The sequence below is a fragment of the Ictalurus furcatus genome, chromosome 5 (assembly GCF_023375685.1).
Source record: "Ictalurus furcatus strain D&B chromosome 5, Billie_1.0, whole genome shotgun sequence".
Taxonomy (NCBI): domain Eukaryota; kingdom Metazoa; phylum Chordata; class Actinopteri; order Siluriformes; family Ictaluridae; genus Ictalurus; species Ictalurus furcatus.
In genome coordinates, this window is record NC_071259.1 from 12,648,261 (window position 1) to 12,673,144 (window position 24,884).

Consider the following 24,884-nt stretch of genomic DNA (forward strand, 5'->3'; position numbering starts at 1 on the left):
ATATACTGACAAGGATAAATAGTAAAAATGAGACATTTACATCTACCACTAAGTAATCACTCATTATATATAGTTCAGTTAACTGCACACTGAAATACACTAAGCTACAGGTAGGAGGCCAAGATATAACAGTAATTCATTTACAGTAATCTAGAAGATAACAGAGTGAGTTACGAACCCAGAGCTCTGCTCTCGCAGCAACAGGAAGTCAAAAGGCCTACATAAATTGGAGGCACCTCTTGGATTAATATGTTAAACAGGTAATTATATATCTTGGATTACTATTTAATGTAGTTTACAAAATCTAAGCAGATATGAAAACAGCAAAGAGTGGCTATTTGGTTAAATGGCAGGCACTTGTGTCAGAGTTTAAGAATTGGTGCCATGGTGAGGGTTTAGACCAGGCTCACATGCTCATGATTCATGGTTCTTGAAAAAACAGATGTTTGACAAATTGAAGAGACCCTCCAGAGTGTAAAATGTTTAGGCCATATATAAGTCAGAGGGAAAACTTGCAACAGTTTGATGGTCCCATGTGGATGTAAGGAAAGTATAGCTGCAGAATGTGTCCCTTCAGAGGAGGTACATAAACCAAGTGAGCAACTATGGCCAATTATTAGAGAAGACAAAGCTTCAGATGCTGCTCAAGATTTCGGTCAGAAAATTATAAGCTTGCTGCATGCTGAAAGTAAAACTGTGTAAGATCTTCACACCCTGTTCCCTCACCCTGTCCACTCCACTAGCCCCACAGAGCGAATTCTGCATGCAGGTGGAGACTTATTACACAAGACAGCCAAACCTCTAACTGAGGGTGGTTATCGTCACCTGTGTCTGTTCTCTGGAACGCTGCCAACTCCAGCTGGTGACAGTTTGATCACTGGATGGAACAAGCATGGGTCTTGGTGGGTGAAAGTGAGTGTTCAGAAAGAGAGAAAAGGCAGAGACTAATGAGAAGTCTTAAAGGGTGCCAGTGCTAGATACTTAATGCCACATGGGCACTGACTCTAAGGTAAGCACTGAGAAGTGTTCGGAAGCACTTGTTTTTGGAACTGCAGAGTCAGGGGATGACTTGTTTCTGGCTTTCCGTTTAAGGCAGCAGCAACAAAGTGAGTAGCTGTAAGGTGGTCCAGAAAGGTGGCCTCGCTGTCAGTTGTGTGGATAGTGTACATATTAAGCAATTGTTGAGGGGCACTATAGCTTCCATCCTGATGTTGTTGCACCTTTGCTTAAGAGAATGGAAGGCCAATCCTACAGCCTTTCTATAGCTCTGGAAGGAGAGCTGTACTGAGGAATATGAGGCCTCAAGGAAAAAACTAAACACCTCAGTGCAGTGTGTTCAGGCAAAAGCAGAAGTGGAGATAATATGGGATTAGATTTGTGCCCAAAGTATTGAATGTAAGTTTTCAAGAAATGAACAAAAATATCAAATGAGAAAGAAGCAGTGAACTGAGTGGAAAAAACTTGAACATGGTCTTCAAATAAATAGCATTCTTTGTTAACCGTTTTCTATGCTTCGTTTTCACTAATCATGGTTTATTTTTTAAGCATGGTCTACCCAGCTGTAATAGACCATCAAATTCCAAAAACTTTGGAAACAATTTGTGTTTTCAGTATTCTTTTTAAATAAATATTCTGACATGACCCCCTCATCATGAGGTGCAGCTCATGCAGGCTGGCTTGGGAAAACAGCTGTCCATGCCTGATGTTGTGGAAAAACTCTTCAATCTAAGGTTAAAAACTTCCAGAGTCAAGGGGTTAAAGATGTCAAAAATCAAAAAGTTTTTGAAGACACAATAAAGCTGAGACATCTGTAGATAGTCTGAATGATCATGGCAAGGTCTTTTATACCATCCTGAAACAGTGATCTCATTCAGGCAGGGTTTACCCCATTTCTCTTTTAGTCACACCCTGACCCTTCACCACAATTAATTTGTCCTGGTCATGCCAAATTTATAATTGTGGCATGAGTCCAGTCAGCTTATTTTTTAAAACCAATTTATTTTTTTTATAACATTATCAGTTTAAATAATGATTTGTCATCCAGTCACTCTTAACCATATGCTTAAATGCTGGTTTAACATTCTTAATCATCTTAGTCTTTGTCAGCACTGTCAACACTATCATTTTCATGACTAAAGCACATTCAAGTTATTTTTAGGCCTTTGACAGATACAAAATATTTATTGCTGATTAATTCACATTTTATTGAACTTAAAGGATTATACAATAATCATACTCAAATCAAACTTTGATCAAGAAAAATACTTTATATATTTCCCCCCTTTGGGACTTAAGTCCCACCTCTCACAATTTAGTCCCTTCAATTTACACTGTCAACGCTTGAACACTTCATCAAATTTACCAATGACCAAATCCTAAAACCACTCTATAGTCTCTTCCACACTTGAAACGAGTAAAAGATTCTCTCTCCCTAATCCCTGTTCTCAAATATCAAACATTGTGTTCATAAGCATGAGCATGCATTTGGTTCAGCATATGGTTGTCACGGTTATGTAGAGTACAATAATGAGCAAACAATACCAGATTTGTACACTTGTTACAGTTGTAGATCAATAATCAATCATTAAAGTATTTCTTAAATTTGATTACAATAATAGTCAAGCAGCAATCAAGCTGCGTCAAATCAACATGATCCACTTATAATCAGTAGTGAAATTACAATCAGTAATAAAAAGTATACACTCTCTTTCTTCCAGACAGTGGGTGGTACAGCAGTATAATGTTTTCTCTTCAACCCAGAAGCTTTGCGTATTGCATACGTAACATTTTACAAAAGTCCCATAGCAAGCAATATCAATGAAATTGGTACAAGAAGACAATAAACGGACAATGAACTATGTTTTGCTGTGGCTGGTCCAAAAGCAAAGGCCTGTCACTTCTCTGATGGAAGGCTCCTTTAGAGAAAGTGATAGAAGGTAAATCATCTATGACAACAGGTGCAGAGGGACTAATGTTAGGAGCAATGGAAGAAGCATCCTTTACAACTGGTAGTGCCACCAAAGATGGCGCACCTACCACTGGTTGTTCGAGTAGATATATAGGGGATAGGTATGGTTTGAGACTGTTATATTGCATAACCTGAAGAGTCTTTTCAGGACCATTTTTTAGCTGAATAGAGTAGAGGATCACAGGACCACCTGTAGGCTTAACAGTTTGTGTCACAATGTAAGGTCCTTTCCAGTGTGGAGCAGGCTTATCTCTGGAGTGAGCAGGATCACTCAACCAAACTAAATCTCCCACACTGTATGAGGCATGTTTGACCTTTTTGTTATATTGAGCTTTCTGCTGGGCATGAGCATGTTCTTGATGCTCTTGATGGGACCTGTAAGCAAACTGTAGCTTACTGCAAACAGACCTGGCGTACTCTGCAAGGTGAGGTACTAGAAGGCTCATTAGCACTAGAAAACAACTAATGTACTGGCAACCTTGCTTCTCTACTGTGAACCAGAAAGAAAGGGGTGTATCATGTACTACTGTGAACACTGGTATTGTAAGAGAACTGAATTGACCTCAGCATGATATCCCATGGCTCTGTTTGTAGATACAGACACTTACTCAACTGATCTTTCAAGGTGCGATTAAACCTTTCAATTAAGCCATCTCCCTTAGGATGATACAGGGAGGTCCTAGATTTCATCACACCCAATTTAGAAGACAACATCTTAATTAAATTGGCCTCAAACTGGCGCCCTTGATCCGTGTGGAGATATTCAGGACCACCATGTTCGGTAATGTATTGTTCAAAAATACAATGTTCAGTGGTTATTGCCCTTTGATCTTTCATGGGGTACAAGTTCGCATATTTGGTAAAAGAGTCTTGGAGTACTCACACATACCTATGCCCTGATGGGGTCACAGCAAGCTCAGTAATGTCAACTGCCACCTTTTCAAAAGGATGCCTAGCTTGAATAGTCTGTAGAGGAACTATCCTGTTGGGGACCGGCATGGACCTTGCTTGACATGGGACACACTGCTGACAATAGTGCTGTATGTCCCTAGCCATAAATGGCCAATAGAAATGCTCCCTATCCCTCGAGAGTATCTTTTTATGAACAAGGTGACCTACAGTAGGGTGACCATGTAGAAATGGTAATACCTGCGGGACAGTTTTAACAGGGATAACAAAATGAGGAGTGGGTGGCTCCTTAGGTTTATTACAGTAGAAACGATAGATTCTCTCATTCTGCAAGTGAAGTCTCTCAAACTGTCGCCAGTATACCTTGAGCTCTGCTGACCCAGTGTGTCATCATCTTTCTGACATTGAGCTATGTCGACTGACAACATCTGAGAAAGATCAAAGACAGCATGAGCAGTGATAATTGCTGTAATATCAGCTAAGTTTGATTTGTCTGAATGAATGTGGCCCACAATGGATTGAAACTCAGAATCAATGTGACTCGGGCGATTGGAAAGTGAGTCTGTGTTTGTGTGCTTCAAACCCTGTCTGTGCTTTATCACCCAATCGTACATATCAAGTTCAAGTGCCCAGCGGGCTCTACGTCCTGTGGGGTCGCGATCAATTGACATTTTCTTTCAACATAACAAGGGATGATGATCAGTAACAGTTTCAAAGGGGCACCCTTGCAAGAAGTGAGAAAAATGACGAACCGACCAAACAATCGCCCAACACTTGCTATCAAAGGTAGACCAGTTGCACTCAGTTGCATTTAGCACATTACTGGCATAGGCAACTACCTTTTCAACACCCTGTTGCTTCTGTGTGAGGATGGAGCCTATGGCATGGTGAGAGGCATTGGTATAGAGGAGAAAAGGCTTACTGAAATCAGGATAGGTCAGGATTGGAGGAGATGTCAGAACTCGATGAAAATACTAGAAAGTATCCTTACAAAGTTCAGTCCATATGAATTTAGCATGTTTTTGGGTTAGCACATGTAAAGGAGTTGCCTTTTCTGGAAAACCTTTACTGAAGCGACGATAATAGGAACAAAGGCCTACAAAAGCTCTGACCTCTGTTGGATTAGTTGGATGACACCAATTCAAAACTTTTTCCGTGATTTTGGGGTTAGGCTGAATTCCATCCTTTGAAACTACATGTCCTAAAAAGATTACAGTCTGTTTAAAGAAGTGACATTTCTGTGGATGGAGTTTGAGACCTGTCTGATGCAGTCTGCTGAACACATCAGTAAGGTCTTGGATGTGGTCTTTATATGACTTGCTGAAGACAATTATGTCATCCAGGTAGACTAAAGTCTTGGACCAGTGGAGGCCATGAAGGACCAACTCCATCAAACATTGAAACATAGGTGGTACATTGGTCAGTCCCATGGGCATGACTTTAAAATGGTACAGGGAATAGCCAGTGGTAAAAAGCTATTTTTTCTTTGCTATCTGCATCCATTTTGATTTACCAATAAGCACTGGATAAGTCTAGCATGCTGAAAAAGGTAGCTCCAGAAAGAACATCCAGACTGTCAACATATGGCAAAGAATGCACGTCTTTAATTGTGATGGAATTTAGACACCTATAATCAACACAAAATCTCCCCTTTATGTAGCACATGAAAGTAAGACAACAATCTCTGTCAAAGGCAGAAGTGAGACCTGGGAGAGCAAGGAGACATTACAGCAGAGGCAATACCTGAGATGAACAAAAAAGAGGAATTGAGTCACTCTTATACATGAGAACACCAGAGACTGTGTCGATTTATGCACCATGAGTTTTGAAAAAGTCCCACCCAAGAAGGGTATCCTGGTTAGGGTCTCTGACAACATACATGTCCATACTGAAAATGTGTGAAACAAGGCGCAATGTGAGAGGTAATGAACCTTAAATATCCAACTGTTGGACTGTGAGTGTGTGTGCCACCTGAAAACTTTTCATCAGCTGAAGATGTTTCAGGGCAGGGATATGTTAACATAATGCTTCACTAATGAGTGATAAACCAGCGCCAGTGTCCAGGAAAACAGTGACTTCCTGATCCTCAATGATTCCTTTTGCATACAGTGTAAGAAACATTGGGGTTGCCCGGGGCCGTTGACAGTGTAGCTGAAGACTGGCCCCCATCTCCAGCTTTCATCCACTTCCCAGGCACTGATGTTCAATGTAGTGGACACGGCACTGACGTGGACTTGGGGAGTGATGTCTTTAATACTATTCACCTCTCCGAAGATCTCTGTCCTTACCTGAATGGGAGTTGACCTCTTAAATGCGTCTGCAGAAAGGTTTTTGAGGCACAAAGTCATCATATACAGCATATCGATAGTGAGAACTAGAAGGATGATCTGTTTCGTCACATTGTGTATGACTGTCAAGGCTTTGTGGTTTATGTTGGCTTGGGCTGGGGCTCCAATGTCGTCCGCAATGGCTATTGCTGAAGTGTGCAGGAGATCGTCTTCTGACATAAGGTTAATCTGTTGAGGTGAAAGGCTGATAGTGGGAAGATGCAATGTAATGATCATCCTTGGCCCTGTCCAGTGAAAGTGACCTCCGAGGATAGGTGCAATGACTGTCAGGAGATGTGTCAGTGTAGCCACAATGGACTGAAGTTTGTCTACTTTTAGATGCAGTTCATTAAGTAGTGCTGCAAGTGCACTGGTTGAGTCATTTGAAAAGTTGTGCACAATAGCAGGTTGAGGTGTTGGAGATACCAGCGATGGTGAGAGCTCAGTGGCTGCAGAGCATGCCCTCTCACATTGGCTAGCCACCTTAATCAATAGTGGTGATGCCAAACTACACTTAGCTTGCAATGCAGGGTCTAGTCCAGCAATAAAACATTGCAGAATTTCACCTTTAATGACAGAATCTCCATGATCTGGAACAGTCTGGTGAACGAGGCCAATTCAGCAGCACATACCTCTAATGGTTGGTTACTCAGATGCAGTATGGAATTCGAGTATGTTTGAAATGTTCTTAGCAGCTGTTTTTGCTCAAAGACTGCAGACAATTTGTTACACGTGATGTCAATCAGTTTTGATGTCATCAGATAGACTGTCCCAGTAACTGAATGCAGCACCTGCTAATCTTGATAGGAGTAAGTTGAGATTTGTCCATACCTGTAGTTTCACAGCACACTTGAAAACGATGAGCCCATTGAGAAAAACTGTCACTGCCATCACCAGTGAAATCTGGGGGTAGAACAGTTCTGAAATGCACAGGAGGACTCACTACTCCTTCATTAGCCATTTTGGAACAGTCAGTTTAATTTCTGTGTTGTTTCAGTCCAGAAATGTCTTTTTTATTTTAAATTATGAAAAAAAAATGAAAATGGAGTTTTACTTTGTCTTCGATCCAGAAAAAGTCAATATCTGTCAGAAATACTTGCAATGAGCATGCAATATTGTAATGCGGAAAATATTCACAAGCTGAGAAGTAATGTAACACTGTCAAATGTTGCTGATATCCATCACAAAAGGGGACGCTGTGCCACAGATCCGGAATGAGCGACTGTGAAGAAATCCTGGTGATGAGCCAACTTTACACAAGGCACATCTCGTAACAGTCTAATTTAAGCATATATTCTCCATAAAAGAAAACAAAATGGCACTAATGTTGAACAGAAAAGAAAACTAACACAAGGGTGAAAATAATAAGAGGAGAAGCACTAACGTTAAATATATTAACCCTGCAAATATAGTCCAACAAACTATAATAATATAGATATTAATTTATTTGCTTTATGTAAATATGATGAAAACAGAAGTTATGAAGGAATTAGCGATTTACCAGGCCAAACGAACTGCCAGCATTTCGAGTCAAGAAGGCCGGAGTTTCTTCATGAAAACCACTGCTGCCACCAGTAAATATGTAAGACATGGGGGGTTTTAAGAGTCCTCTGTAAAAATCCAGCAATGATGGAAGACTCAGTATTGAACATGTTTATATAACTTAATGGACAAAATAGAGCGACTGCTCAGTTGAGCTGCCTTATATTTCAGCCTCTCTCTTCACCCCTCCCCCTTCACGCAGTTTCACTAAACCCACTGTAAGAAATTACAGACTGCCACTCAGCAGGGTCCAACCCGAACTGTGTTAGGATAATTTTGTTAATAATATTGTTTCCCAAAAAGGCAAAAATATCAAAGGAGCAATTTATCTGGGTCTCGGCAATATGTGCTTAATACCACCTAAAGTGACATTCACAAAGTTGACGTTCACACAGTTGCATGGGAGCGGCAGTGGGACATCAAGAACCATCCCTAAACAAAGGGCTATGTGACCGTAATTAGCATTCAGAAAGACATTTGTCTTGATAATCCTATCACCTCACCATTTGGGGTCACATCTGTAATAACATCCGTGCTGTGAGAACGGAAAGTGATCACATCAAATGTTATCCTTAATTTACATTTAGAGTGAAAATTCATTTACATTACATACAGAAAACCTGGTTTGGAACAGTAGAAAATGTCTGTGCAGATAATGTTCGGGGTTCACTTTGACTCCAGCAAACATACTTAACGTACTTTGTCACTGCCACGCTGTAATAAAGTTATTCTTCTTTGAGCTCTTCGACATCCTCTTAATTTTTTTTTACACCCCTTTCCACTGTCAAGGGCAACATCAAAATAAAGTCCTTACAAGAACACACACCAAATTAAAGAGAAAAAAGTAATAATAATAATAATAATAATAATAATAATAATAATAATAACCAATTAAATAAATACAACATAAATATAAAACAAAAGCGGTTTCACAGTAGCTTAAACCAGAAAGAATTTTATTATGGGAACAACACAACAAAATGTCTGGGTTACTCATGTAACCCTGTTCCCTGAGAAGGGAACGAGATGTTGCGTTTAGAATAACACTATGGGAGTACCCTTGCGCGTGACCAGCATCTGAAGCTTATGTAAATCTGAAGCTTATGTGATCAGGTGACATGGCAATTAAGCGCACCACGTGATATACAGTGCATCCGGAAAGTATTCACAGCGCTTCACTTTTCCCACATTTTGTTATGTTACAGCCTTATTCCAAAATAGATTAAATTCATTATTTTCCTCAAAATTCTACAAATAATACCCCATAATGACAACATGAAAGAAGTTTGTTTGAAATCTTTGCAAATTTATTAAAAATAAAAAACAAAAAAAAGCACATGTACATAAGTATTCACAGCCTTTGCTCAATACTTTGTTGAAGCACCTTTGGCATCAATTACAGCCTCAAGTTTTTTTGAGAATGATGCTACAAGCAAGGCAACTTTAATTTTTGGGCAGTTTCTCCCATTCTTCTGTGGAGGACCTCTCAAGCTCCATCAGGTTGGATGGGGAGCGTCGGTGCACAGCCATTTTCTGGCATGACGTCATGACGTGATTACGCCGTCATTACGATGAAGCTGATCCAAGCGTAAATGTTTTTGAAACTAAAAATGCCAAAGCGAAAAACTAATCGTGTTCCACCTAAAGTTACACCTACAGTGAACACAGGTACATCTAAAACAGTGAAAAAAAGAAAACATACACAGTTACACAGGCGAGAGCAAGGATTCTAGATAGTGACAGCAGTGAAAGTTCAGGCGATGTTGAAGCCGAAACTGATAGTGAGATGGCTAGACACTTCGCCAAGAAAAATCCTTCTGTTGAAAAGAAGAACAACCCCCACAAGGAATCAAAAACTGTTTTTCGTTGTCGGGAATGTGACCAATTTCTGTGCATTCGTGAAAACAGTACCTGCTGGTCTGATTATCACCAGAAAGTTGACTTTTGGTGCTAAAATGGATTTATTCAAAGGCATTGACCACACTGATGCTCGTATGGTACTTCTAAATGAGTATAAGGATTTTAGCGAGCATTTTTCGTAATTTCTCTAGTGAAGAATTGTGCTCTAAGTGGAGTAAAAACACTGAACTGCTTCATTTTCAAAGTAATATTACACAAATACATTATTATAAGTTGTTTCAAGGCCTAAAAATGTTGATTTTGGGGCCAATTTTGGCCTGGGAACTCAGGGTTTGCATGCTGTTTCTATGGGGAATATAGGGTTGTGGGATATAATACTGTGGGAACTAAGGGGTAAGAAAGTTAATACGTCCCTCCACGGACCCTTAGGACCGCTCTTCTTTGTCTGCTTGGCCTTTATGACCATTCGCAGATCAGGCCTAGTGGCAGGCCACAACTGTGGCCACCCGGTTCCCCTGGCTGTCTGCGGGGGTTGGCGGGCTGCCATACTCGCCTTCTGTGTCTCCCTCGCACTAGCACTGGCCCGGGCTCCACTCATGGATGCCCAGGTGAACTCGACACAACAGGGAAGGAACTGGCTGAATGCTGCCATATGTCGAGCTCACTCAGCAGGTCTACTTGGTAGGCCTGCAACACTGTCAATGTCTGCAGTGACCCACAAGCAAGACTACTACAGCATAGGCCTTGCCCACCAATGCCACGGTGTCCTTACATGATGGCTTGGATGGCAAAGCCGGCCCCCTAAATTACGTGCCATCGATGGAGAGAGGTAGCTCTCAAGTCACGTGTATATGCTTTTCCCCTGATCGTTCTGCTCCCACAAGTTCTAGCGAGAGTTCGCCAAGATGGTCTACGTCTGCTGCTAGTAGCACCTTATTGGCCAGCTCAAATATAGTTCTCGGAGATAATTTCCCTGCTCAACGGTACTCCTTGGGAGATTCCCATCCGCAGGGATCTACTCTCTCAAGCCGGAGGGCTGATTTATCACCCTCTGCCAGAACTATGGAAACTGTGGGTGTGGCCCCTGAGGGGCACCAGCTCATAGATTCTGGTCTCACAACTGAGGTTCTAGAGACCATGCTAAACACTAGAGCACCATCTACAAGGAAATTGTATGCACTTAAGTGGCGGCTTTTTGTCTTGTGGTGTGAGGAACGTCAGCTAGACCCAGTGAACTGCGCAATAGCTACAGTCCTGGAGTTCTTACAAGAACATTTGTCAGCAGGGTTGGCTCCTTCTACAATCAGGGTTACGTGGCCGCTGTTTCGGCCAGCCACGCCCCGGTTGATGGAGCCTCTGTGGGGCAACATCCTCTAACTTCGAGATTCATGCGTGGTGTCAGATGGCTAAGGCTCATCTGCAGGCCGTGCATACCTTCCTGCGACCTTTCTGTGGTCTTGGAAGGTCTGTAAGGGGCCCCATTTCAGCCTCTGAGAAGCTTCTGACTCTAAAGTTAGCTCTCCTACTGGCCCTGACATCTCTCAAGCGAGTCAGGGGTCTACAAGCTCTCTCCGTTGCCCCTTCCTGCCTTGACTTTACCCCTGGATTAGCCAGGGCCTTCCTGTACCCTAGGCCGGATTATATTCCTAAAGTGCCTACATCGGCTGCCCACCCTGTGGTGTTGCAGGCTTTCTGCCCTCCTCTGTTCCTCACACCGGAACAAGAGAGGATGCACCTGCTCTATCCAGTAAGGGCTCTCTGTACTTACGTCGACCACTATGGCCAGTGGCGTAAGTCGTAGCAGCTGCTGGTCTGCTTTGGCGGCGACAGTAAAGGTGATGGTGTCAAAGCAGCGCATCTCCAATTGGATAGTGGAAGCAATCTCTATGGCTTACGAGGCGCGTGGTCTCGCCATGCCTCTGGGTATAAGAGCTCATTCCACTAGGGCGGTCGCCTCCTCGAAGGCTTTGTCCAAAAGTGTATCCTTGCAGGATGTGTGTGCTGCTGCAGGATGGTCTACGCCACACATATTCATTCGTTATTACAGCCTGGATATTCATTCCACCCCAGGCGCGAGTGTCTTGCAGTGACCCTCGGACTTGGGTCTTTTTGAACAGGCCGTATCCTCGGTATGATGGAGTGGGTATTCCCGTTCCCATACTGTTATGCTAAATGCAACATCGAAGTTCCCTTTGAAAAGAAACGTCGGGGTTCCGCATGTAACCCTGCTCCCTGTGAAGGGAACGAGATGTTGCATAGCTCTGTCATACCAGGGCAGGCCTGTGAATTGCGTCTTCGCTTCAGATAATAGAGGCTGATGGCGTGGTTCACAGGTGCCATATTTATATCATGCGACGCGCTTAATTGCCACGTCACCTGATCATGGCAGGCCTATAAGTAGAGGCATGATTTTACACAAGCTTCAGATACCGGTCAAGCGTGCAAGGGGCTTCCCATACTGTTATGCTAAATGCAATGTTTCGTTCTCTTCTCAGGGAACAGGGTTACATGCGTAACCCCGACATTTTCTGCAGTGTGAGGGATTTACTTTCGCTGGGGCTTTTATTTATTTATTTTTTTAGAAAAAAGCTAATCCAGCCTTAGTAATCACTTCAAGCAGCTCTTTATATGCTGCTCTCAGTTTTTAGTACACCCTTCTGGCTCCTCGGAGTCAGAGAGGAATTATTACTATTATTTTTTAGTTATTTTTGTGTTATTATTTAAGTATTTTTTATTTTTATTTTTTTGGCTTTCCATAGTGGAAGGGGGAGTCGCGACGTGAGCTCCAAAATCCTGGCAGAGAGCCAGACCTGGAAGACAGAGCAAGACATAGAGCAGCACTCGTCTCCGGCTCCTCTTCCGGATCCATAAGAGATTCCTTAGCTGCCATTCTGTGTTTTTATTGTGTGATATCCAAATCATTATGGACTCAAATCCTGCCTTTACCTCACATCTAGCCTTGAATTCATTAGGTATACCCCTTGGTTGTCCTATTGCATCTGTACACACATTAAGGTCTGGGATGTAGGCTCTATTTATTATGTGATTTCTTTTTCCTGTTTCAAAAGATTGTTCTGGCTTCCAGTTAACCACTGTAGTTTCCTGACTCATTCGCGCTCTAGTACACAGCCCTCTCCATTGTTTTTGTAATGTGGCCCTTAATCATTTTCCTCCAGAAACCCAGAAAAAATCTGCCACTGGCAGTAAACATTGGACTTTAAGTTGGCAAAAAGTTAATTAGATTTTTACATGTTGGGATTTGTGTACTAGTAATGTGCCAAATAACCAAGCAATTACCTTCAATGTTCCCTAAATGTTGTGATTCCTTGCTTTTGTTGAAGCACTCATACTCTATTTCATAATGAGTTGGGAACTCTACTTTTGCTGACCTGATTATGTTCGCATGTTTGTAGTAGTTTCCTTATTTGCTTTGATACCACTGAAAAACTGAATTTCCCACATGTCAAACATTCTGCAGGGCAAACAGACCTTGTACTCTCATTTATAAAACTGTTATTTACGTTAAATTCTGCACATTGGCAGTAGTCATATGGGTTGGTTACTATTATCACTACCTTTTTTTAGAGGCGAAGGTGTGCATATAAGACAATTATCCTTTCTTAAGCTACTAACAGTATACTCTGCCCAATTGTACCATCCGTTGTGTTGGCTACTTCCAATCATTTTTCCTTTTTCACTATATTAGCGACTCTGATTCTTGATTTCTTCCTATCCTCATTCAGCTTTAGTCTAGTGAGAGCTGGTGTAGTGTAGTTCTGGGGCTGGCAAGTAAAGAAGACATTAATTGTCTCATTCAATTCTTGTTTTGTTAGAGTAAGTTTAGTGCTGTTCTGGAGACCAACCAAGGGCTGTGAAATCAAGTGTGGATAAGTCTACTTGGAAGGGGTGGTTGCTTGGGCCTGGATCAGTCTGCAAAATGTAAATTAAAAACATGCTCAGAACCAGGATCATCCTTCACCCTCCTGCTCAGAGATTGGCAATGGTTCATCCCCCTCAGCAGGTGTAACAGGTATGTCAGAACCGCTCTGTCCTGTTCTGTTGGGGCAGGTCCTGGCTCACCTCCATCTCCTTCATGACTTGAGCCTGCCACTGGCTTGCCTTCACCTTCATCTAAGCCATCTCCTGCATCTTCCTGACTTTTCTCTGAGGAGTCAGCCACTTGACCGTTCTCTTCTTCAACATTCAGATCTTCCTGTGTCCTAAGTCTTAGTCTAGGTGCTCTAATACAGTGGTTCAAATGATACCAAGTGGTGCTACCTTCCACATGCACTGTTTTTAGGCTTGCTCTTACCATGTTGAATTGCCCTTCCCTTCTATGCTCATTCCACTTTCTCCTGAATACCCTTAGATACACCTGGTCTCCAGAAGCCACTGAACGGGGAGGTTCTGTCTCTCCTCTCAGTCCCCTGTTCTGTTCCTGTGAATATATAACTTCATGTATAGTTGTTAGTTGGAGCATATATATTTTTAGATCTGTTTGCAACTGCTTCAGATGTGGTCCTTCATATGGACCTCTCAGTTATGGCACAGGCATGGGTCAACCCATAAGCATTTCATGCGATGTTAGATGAGTGATTCTGTTAGTGTGTATGCGATAACTCATTAGCGCAAGAGGTAGAGCATCTACCCAGTTAAGTTTATTGTTAGCACAAATCTTGTTAAGCTTAGCTTTAAGAATACCAATCACCCTTTCCACCATTCCTTGTGATTGGGGATGATAAGCACATCCCAGTCTCTGTTTTATTCTATGTTTTATTATTTCAACACTGGTTTCACTGTTCTCTGTACAAATGCTGAGCCATTATCAGAACTCATCTGAGATAGTATGCCAAATCAGGGAATTGCTTCTCTGGTCAAAAATTTAATCACTGTTCCTGCAGCTTGATCTGCTTATGGTGTTGCTTCCACCCATCTCCTGAACCTGTCTATTATCATTAGTCTGTATCTTTTTCCTCTCACACTTCTTACTATATCCACATAGTCTATCACCAGGTGCTTGACCGGTCCTTCTGGTACTGGTATGTGCCCTGTTGATGCTGATGTTCCCTTCCTAACATTGTTCTGGCACAGACTTCACACTCAGACAAAGTGTATTTTTCTTATCACTCCCTGTCTTGTGCAATGGTCAAAACCATGCTCATCTGAAAATAGTACAGTGAGTAGTGCAGTGGGTGCAATCATATGCCCTTCATGTGAGTGCCATATGCTTTGTGCATCCCTAGTAGCACCCATCTGTTGCCAAGCTGAATGTTCATAAGCATTTGCTTGATGTTGTATACAAGCAATATCATCCAAGTTGGGTTGAAGCTGAATAAAAGCCATTGGAGCAATCACTGCTACCTGGCAACCTGAGGTCTCCTTGGCCTCCATATCTGCAGCATTATTACCCTTGATAAAAAAAATCATTGCCTTTTTTGTGTGCCTCACATTTAATGATGTCTAATTGTTTTGGATGCATCATAGCAGAGATCAATTGAACTATTTGCTCAGCATGTTGGATGGGGTGCCATCACTATTTCTAAAGCCTCTGTTTCCAAATGGCTCCAAATAGGTGACACACACCACAATCAGTTGTTTTAATGTCTACTATGAGTGTTTCTGTCACTTGCATTTGTGTTTTCTTATTGATCACTACCTCTTGTGGGATTCCTGTCAAGACAGTTGCACATAGAATCTTAATGTATGATTTATCAGATGAGTGGTAAATTAAAGGATGCTCGGTAGCTTCCCACTCACCTTTTCCCACCTCCTTCATAATTAGTCCTAAGTCTTTTGATTCCCATGCACTGTTCATGTAAAGAGTAGCATCTGGAACTGAATTTGGAACCTGATACCAAATGTTAATGAATTCACAATCATCAATTTTCATAGCCACTCCATGCATCCCTATCACAATGTATTGCCCCATCATAGGTCCTCTAGTTCCATCAACCACCTTTTTTTCAAGTTCTTGGTCACATTGTGGGTCATAAATCATTGTTCAGTGAAATTCAGATTTTGGCTTCTGAGGCTCAGGGATCTGTGCTTCAGTGAACTTCCCCATTTTCTAATGCTTTTCTCTACATTGGTTTATAATTGCTCTAACCAATACACATTTGCTTTTTATTCAGAAATTATCATTTGCATATTAATTCCTCTGTGATCTATATACACTCTACCCGGGGAAAACCAAATTTGGAGATCCATTTTACACAGCACATCTCTCCCTAATAAACCCAACTCCCCTCCCCTCTACCACCAGGAGGCCATGGATTAGTGGGGCAGTCATGCCTGTTGTGTCCAACCGGTCCACATCCCCAACATATTCCTGGAGGACCAGAATTGGGTCTACCTCTCCCTCATGGTGGTGGCCTTGTCTGCCAGTTCATGTTGCTTGGTTGCTGGTAGACATTGAAAAGGTGCAGGGGGCTCCTGCAGACCAAGAGTGGCAGCCAGTGGGTTTGGCTGAACAGCTGGTGTTGGAGGTGCATTCACAGGAGCCATCAATTTTAATTATCATGCCTCCTTTTTGTCTTTGTCTCTAGCAGGAGCTTGAGTATTTTTATTGTTTATGTTTGTTAGCTCTCCAGTTTGCAGCTGTGCCAGGTATCTCTGCAATTTGCTTTCTTGGTTTTTCAGTTTTTGTTCATTCATTCTGTACTGTTCTACAGCATAAGTCACATGGTCACAAAACTCCTTGTGTGTTTTGGAGTTTAGACATACCACATCTTCTAGCTTGTCCTTTACAGCTTGTGGCATAGTGGCCACTATTGCTTCCCTGTGTTCCTCTAGTAGTGTGTAAAGGCTTTGGGTGACAAAATTCATCTAGTACTTTCTCCAAAACACCAACAGTCCAGCTTCTCTCCATCAGTCTCTGCCAATTAACATATGGCCATTCTTCTTCTACCTCTCTCAAATGTAATATTCTGGTTAACCACACTAAATACATATTTTTTTCTTTATTCTGTTAACAGTTAACAATCTTCTTCCCAAACTATCATAAAATCTCTCTTTCCAAATATTGTTGCTGATTCCCTTTGTCTCTAACAGTAATTGATTTAACCCTTTGGGGCCGACAAATGCACCGACGCGTTCTGCTGGATTTTTTCTTCATGACAGCAGAATTAACTTAAAATACTCCGTCATATTTGCCCATACAGATAGGTGTTAGACATCATTAGAAACTATAAAGGGTCTACTTTTATTTGTGTACATTCACAATAACAACAAAACCTTGTGCTTTTGTAAACTAAAGAAAATTAACAGGGTGCCCTTTCAGCTGTCTCTGTCTCCACGAGAATCTTTCTGAAACATGTCAAAAAATGAACTGAAACTCAGCGAATACTTATCACACAAACATGAAACATATGTCTAAAGAAAGCTTGAAATGTCTACTATTAAATTTAAAAAAAAAACGTACATTTAAAACAAATATTCCCTTGCAATGTAATCAGTATGAAACTAAAAAGATGCAGTTTCTCCTGCCTCAGCTAATTATCGTCAATGTGATTACACCCATGTGCAAAGCACACTATTCAAACAGTGCCAAGGCGATTCATGCAAAATGGAAAATTCCCCCAACAATGCCTTAAAAAGCATCAAGTTTCATCATCACATTCATTCACTTTCCTGTGCGTTTGAAAGACGGCTTGCTACACAGGTGAGGAAGCTCTTGGTCCTGGATAGTGACGAAGAGTTCACATTTTCCTCAGAAGAAGAGCAGGATTCCCATGATGAACGTTTGCATTTTGAAGAGTGACTTGATCCAGCCAAGGATACAATGAGTACAGTGATTAAGTAATTTAGTTTTACTTACATTAATTGACATGCTATTTTATATAAACATGTACATATTTTACTAGTTGGACTATTTCCAGACTTGCCAGGCAGTATTCAGAGTACTGAAATTTGAAATATGTCCTAATAGGCAAGTTTTAGTTACATTTAAATGTTGTAATGGCTAAAGCAGGTATTTAAATTGTATGCTGTATGATATAAATATGATATGTAATATGATATGAATGTTTAGATTATATTTTGACTAGTGTTTATGCTGCCTCATTATCATCAACGAAGTTTGTGCTCGTGAACATCTATTCAGGTCTAAATGTGTAAAATGTGCTGTAAATATGCCCGGTCTGTCATGTCACAGCAAACCATCAACTGCAGTTCCCAGAATACAACACAAACTACAAACATGGCCGACAAGGACTACCCTTCCCACACGTGCACATGCACACCAGCTCCCGAGTTCTAATCAGAGACACCTGCATCCAATCACACACACACACAGCATATAAGTGACTTTTGGAACATTACAAATTTGCGAAGTAAACACTCAGCTGCCTAGTCTCTGTCGTTATCCAAGCCTTGATTACATGAACGCTATTCTGATTTTGTCCTTTGCTTTGTCCCTTGACGATTCTCTGCCCTGCCTAGTATTGCCTGTTTGCCTGATCGCCTGACCTCTGCCTGTCCTTTGACTACGATTTCTGCCTGCTCCTTGTGTTTTTGCTATTCTTACCTGCACTTGCTTCTGCCTTCGTTACCGGCACATGACACGGTCGATGAAGTGCATGAATGTGTAAATGTTTGCATTGTGCTATCTCCGGTAATGGCCCACTGAAACACATACAGCACATATCTGTACCCATTAATTTCCCATCAGTTATGCATATAGGCTACTGGTATTATACTTTGGAATATATATGTAATAATATTACATATTATTGTATGTGTGTGTGAATACTTCTACAATGCGGCATCTGTTCTGTTCTGTTCTGTTCTGTTCTGTTCTTTTATACTCCTTCGTGCTGCTATGTTGACCTAAATTTCCCCTACGGGGGATTAATAAAGTTATATCTTATCTTATAGTTTTCAACTTTTTTTAGGAATGTGGCTACATCATTCTTGCCTTCACCTGCAACTCGCACTAGGAGGGCACGCAGCACCTCAATCAAATATCAGAAGGAGTAAGTACACAATTACCCCCACCCCTGTTTTTAGTGAAAATACAATATGTTCCTGTATGACGTTACTATTTCTTTCTTTCTTTCTTTCTTTTTTATGGGTGGTATGCCTGAGTGATGTCAATAGGCTTTTAGTGGTTGGTAATGTTACATATAAGTTTTCTTTGTGTTCTCGGCATGCTAATGCCTATCACTGATACATGATAATATTTTTCAACTTTTTTTGAACGGAACGAGGCACTCTCACCAACTGCAACTTGCACTAGGAAGGCATGCAGCAACGCAATCGAAAATCAGAAAGAATAATTACACATTTACTAACTATTTTACAGATGTTACTTCAAATTTGTTTATATACTTAGTGATAATATAATGTGTATATGTGTCTGTGTGGCTTCACAAAAATTGTTTTGTTTTTGCAAAGGACCGCAAATATAAATGGAAAGATGTCAGCATCAGTGACATGTACCGCTACATTGGGCTGCTGTTTTACATGGCCATGGTGAAGCTGAGCTCAATCAGAGACTGCTGATGGCAAGATAGTATTTTCTCTGTGGCTTTTCCTGCCGTAATTATGTCAAGAGACAGATATCGCACCATTTCTTGGAATGTGCACATGAGTCACCCAGATCCAGATAAGGAAAATGACAGAAAAAAGGGCACAGCTAAACATGACTGCCTTTTCAATTCAAACCTCTCATGGACACTATCCATCATGCTTGTAAAGCCATCTATCATCATAAAAGAAACTTAGCTGTGGATGAAAGAATGGTGCCATGTAAAGTAAACACAGGTATCTCAGTACATGAAAGCCAAGCCAACCAAGTAGGGCTTCAAATTGTTTGTCCATGCTGATTCATCAAATGGATAACTGTGGACTTTTCTCTGTTCGCAGGAAAAGACAACTTTCCCACAGCCCATGGACTATCATATGATGCTGTAACATCTCTATTGAACTGTAAAGTTTTAGGCTCTGGGTACCATGTATACATGAACAATTTCCACACAAGTCCAAAGCTCCTGACACACTTGTTTGCCATGATATTTGGTGCTTGTGAGACTTACAGAGACTCTAGGAAAGACTGCCCATTGGGTGCAACTAATTCACTCTCAAAAAAAGCTGCCAGGGAATCCATCAGATGAATTCCGGATGGACCTCTTGTATTTGTAAAGTGGATGGACACATGAGAGGTATCTGTCTGTTCTACCATCCATGCTGCTTATACAGGTGAGACTGTGCAGGGGAAGGTGAAATCACAAGATACATGGAGGACGAAAACATTTTCATGTCCTGCACCTGTGACTGCCTACAACCAACACATAGGGGGCATTGACCTGTCTGATCAGCTGTCACAGTAATACACTGTACAACACAAGACAATGAAGTGGTACAGAAAGATCTTTCAACATTTATTGGACATTGCTGCCACCAATTCTTTCATTATCCGTGATAAGCTATGTTGTAACATGACCCACAAAGAGTACATGGAACAGTTGCAGGAGCTGAGCTGACAGCAGATGCAAAGAACATTGCCACCATTGGTTGCAGGAAATGCATGCTTTGCAAAGTACAGCATGGTAAAAGGCAGGACACACCTTGGAAATGCAAGGCATGAGATGTTCACTTGTGTCTTCAGTTAAACAGGAACTGTTTTCAAAAATGGCACATAGGCATGTAACTCTATTCTCAAATCTGTGTGCTGTGAACTGTTCACTTCAAAGTTTACAATGCTTATGTGCAATACTATTTGAGCAAGTAGGCTACTGTGGGAATAAATTTAAGGCACAGGAAAACACAGGTATCAAAGTATGTAGTTTATTGAGAATCACTATCATACACATCATACACTGGGGAGGGAACAGGAGGTCGGAGAATAATCAGTATGTGATAGGTAATATGGTGGTGTGTTTGTAGCAAAGCTACTGTCATTATCAGAGGAAAGAATAAACAGGCCCTCCACAGATGTTATGGGAAACAGTTGAACCTCTGTTTGAGTAGAAACATGAGCATAAGTTACAGATGGAATGATACGATAAGCGGAAGGATAAGGAAACGCTGGGGGTACAGGTGAAGCGCAGAGAAATTCCAGCAGAGCTGTAACATCCACTGCCAAATGTGCCAGCTGATGACGCAGATATTCACTCAGGCCTGAGAGATTGACAGCCGAGAGACAGAAGGTCCAGCTGAATGAGGTCGTTGGTCAACTGGACAGAGATCAGAGAGAAAGAACAAAAATGAGATAAAACAGTAGTGGTAACACTTAAAATATATCCACATATACACATGTACAAGCACAGGCAAAGAATATAGGAAACAGGTATCAATACACTGCATGGAAAGAGCATAAAGTTGAAAACACACACACTCATATAATGTTTAGGAAACACACACACACACACACACACACACACACACACACACACACAAGATGTTTAAGAAGGACTAAAAACCTGTAACTAACTTAGGTTTAGAGAGAAAATATGTGTAACAGTAAGCAATAAAAAAAATATCTCACCCATAATGAAGTGGTAAAATATCCAAAATTGTCCAGGACAACGGTGCGGTGAGATGCGGACAGCTCGGTTACTGGAAGTAGGAATGCCAGTGAGGGACTTGGAAAATCTTTTAAATACCAGAAAGAAAAACATGATGATAAGGGGATATCCAGTTGCTGAAAATGGGTTTTTAGGGGATTCCAAAGTGAGAAAAGTTGATTCTAGTGGGATTTAAAAATGATAAAAGTAGAGTTTAAGGGATAATGAAAAAAAAAAGACATTAATAAAGCATATTGGGATTCCCAAAGAATTAAATAATTGGGCGTAGACTAAAGACAAAACAGTATAAATAGGGCATTGATTCTGTGTATAGATTCAGATCACTTTGGGGGTCTCACTGATTAGATCTCATGTTTTTTGAACAATAAACTGGATTTTTGCTTCTCTCATCCAACGTGTTCTAGATTTTTACTTCCAATTTTTGAGTATGATCACTTATGGAAAACGGTATTTAGCACCACTAGTCATTTTTGACATCATTTTGATGAACCAGCCAGGAAGGGAGTCGCTGAAAACTTATCCTATCCCATGGGACTTATCCTATCCCATCAGTCCGTGGACAGCAGATACTGGCCACATAGGAAAAAGGTAAGCTTTGTTTTATTCAAAGTTCTGCTGTAGCAAACCTGCTCTCTGTGAAGGGGAGGCTCTGGGGAGAGGAAAGAGGAGCCAGTCCCCTGTGCACGAGCCTAGATGTAACTCCAAGATAAATAATTGGGGAAAGTAACTGAAACCTCTGGGAGAACAGTGGATGGGAGAAGTAAAAGAAATTAAGTTTGAGCCTCTGGTAAGAAAGAACCAGAAGGATTATGTGAATGTTTTCATGTGTGCTTCTGTGGTATATGTGTGGGAATTCTGAAAGGCTTCAGTTGTAATGAATGAGTGAATAAGAAATTCCTGTAATACCACTGTTGAGACGAGGGTTTGGAACACCCTCAACAGGGTTGCTTGGAAACAGGAAGCTTGATGCCTCACTCCCTTGATACCGCTGCCAAGGTAAGGCAGGGCTGCTTGGTGAGGGAGAACCCCCAGATACCGCTGCCAGAAAAGGGTAGGGCTACATGTTGGGGGACAATATCCTGGGCCCAGGTCTGGGTATCTGCTGAGGAAAGGCTAAGAGCAATAAGAGCCAACCCTTTTGATGAATGCAGGCCCAGTGTGTGTATGAGTGTCATGTGTAAGCATAGAAGATGAATGCATGAGAAAATGAATAAAATAAATAATTCCCTAACAGAGTGGATACAATATTTGGCTATCGGGCAAATGGTGAAGATTTGAAAATATAGTAGATAGTAGTAAGAACATGAGGTGGAACAGAGTTTAGCTTGCTGGAATGAGAAGGAAAAGGGAGAAAAAGTAAAGGCCAGGCTAGAGAAGAAGGGGGAAATAGTGGGGTGGTTTGCACTAGAATGAAAGTTGGAAAGGAAAAGGAAAGAAGATGCAAAGAAACAACACGAGGATTCTAAAGAGAAGGAAGTTAAGAAGCACAAAGTGAAACTGAAGGAAAATGAGGGGGAGAGTGAGAAGTCAGGAAAGGATAGGGAGAAAGGTATGGCGCCACCATGTGGGATGCAGCAGGGACCTAGCATACCACTGCCGTACAACATACAGTACACCCCCAAACCACCTCCATGCATGGTGGAAATATACCCATCAGTGCCACAAGGCGGCATACAGAACATCGAAGGATGGGAACCTACTAGGATAAATTGCATGGAACGTTTGATGGGATGTGCAGACCACTGAACAAAGAGGAAGCTGGGGGAGACAGTGTCTGCATTACACAGACACACAAAAGCATGCTGTCTGTACCCTGTATGAATACAAGTGCAGAGGACGAAGAAGTGCAAGCATACTGGGAAAGGATGCCTCAGTTCCAACATACTAGCACCCCCATATGGGAAACAACCAGCAGGGTGGCACTACTGGAGCACATACTCCAATAAGAGGACAGGGAGCTATGAACACAGGAAGAAAACGGAAAATGGAAAAAGGCACACAAAGGAGAAGCAACCGTAGATCCCCCTCCCGAAGTAAGCAAAGGGTTGAAAGATGCAGCAAATGTACAAGAAGGTCCACAAGGGCAGATAATATTTGTAAGAACTAATGACACAGACATGTGGGATGGTACCGGTAGAGGAAGGATAAGATCCAGATGAGGAAGAACTGCTGAGAAAGGTGCCAGATAAGATATGGACAAAGCACCCAATAGACGTAGGGTTAGTTGAATCGGCAGGGCTATCAAAAATAAATGTTAAAGAGAACATTTGCCTAAAGTATCAAAAACAATACCCCCTGTCCCCACAAGCCAGGGAAGGTATAAGACCAAGCATACAAGGGCTAATCAAAGCAGATGTATTGATCCCCATCAGGAGCCCTTGCAACACTCCAATCTTTCCTGTTAAGAAGCCCGATTCAGATAAATGGAGGTTGGTACATGACTTGAGAGCTATAAATCAAATAGTGGTACCCGTAACGACAATTGTTCCAGACACGTATATGTTGTTAAACATACCTGAGGGGACAAAATGGTATACAGTAAGTGATCTGTGCTCTGCATATTTTAGTATATCTCTCCACCCAGCATCTATTTGTGTTCACTTATGCTGGACAACAATACACATACAAGTGACTTCCTCAGGGATATTGTGAAAGCCCCTCTATATTTTAACAGGTTCTAGTTCATGACCTTGATACTCTGAATTGTCGTAGCACCCTGTTGCAGTACTGTCACGATTTCCCCTTTAAGCAGTGCGCTGTGGCGCATGTGAGCACGCGAGCACCTGCTTTTCCCTTGTTGACAATCGTGACATTTCGACACGTGCATTTGTTTATGTTTCTGTTATGTCTCCTCCCCGTTCTGTCATTGGTTGTTGTTTCACGTGTGTCTGAATTGCCCTCAGCCGTCAGCCATTACAACTCTGATTATGTTTGTATATATACCGCGCGCCTCCCAGAACACAGCGCGAAATATTAGAGTAGTTTAGATAGATTAGAACCTTAGTATTGATTACTTACTACAGTTAGTCATAGTCATAGTCTTAGTCATTGTCACATGACCACGACATAGTTTCCTGCCTTGCCCCGTTTATGCCTGTTTGCCAATCGCCTGACCTCTTGCATGTTTTGAATTACGTTTTTGGATCACGATTTGGATTAACCTGCCTGTGTCTCTCAATAAAACCTGTTCAAACTGCGATTGCATCCGTCCTTATCTCCATTGTGTCACGATACGTGCAAGTACGTGGATGATGTTCTGCTTTGTAGCCCGACTAAAGAACAGTGTCAGGAAGACTCAGTAAAGGTGTTAACTATGCTAGCCGAAAACAGCCACAAAGTGAGTAGAGAAAAACTTCAGGTTTGTAAACCTAAAGTAGAGTACTTGGGACATGCCCTAGAAGGGGCAAGCTGCAAAATTTTGCCTAAACATGTGGAAGCCATTAGGAAAGCGCCCCAACCACAAACGGTACGACAGATGTTAGCGTTCTTAGGAATGGCAGGTTTTACCAGACCATAGGCTGTGACTTTGCACTAATACTTCAACCTCTCCATGATTTAATGAAAAGCACAGAACAAACACATCCAAATGCTCCTCTTACCTGGACCCCTGGGGCGGTAGCTGCATTTGAATCAATCAAAGCCACATTGATGTCGGCACCTCCATTGGCAAACCCTGATTATGGTAAACCCTTTCACTTGTATATTTCAGAAAAATGGGTCTTTGCATCTGCTGTATTGACGCAACAGCAACAA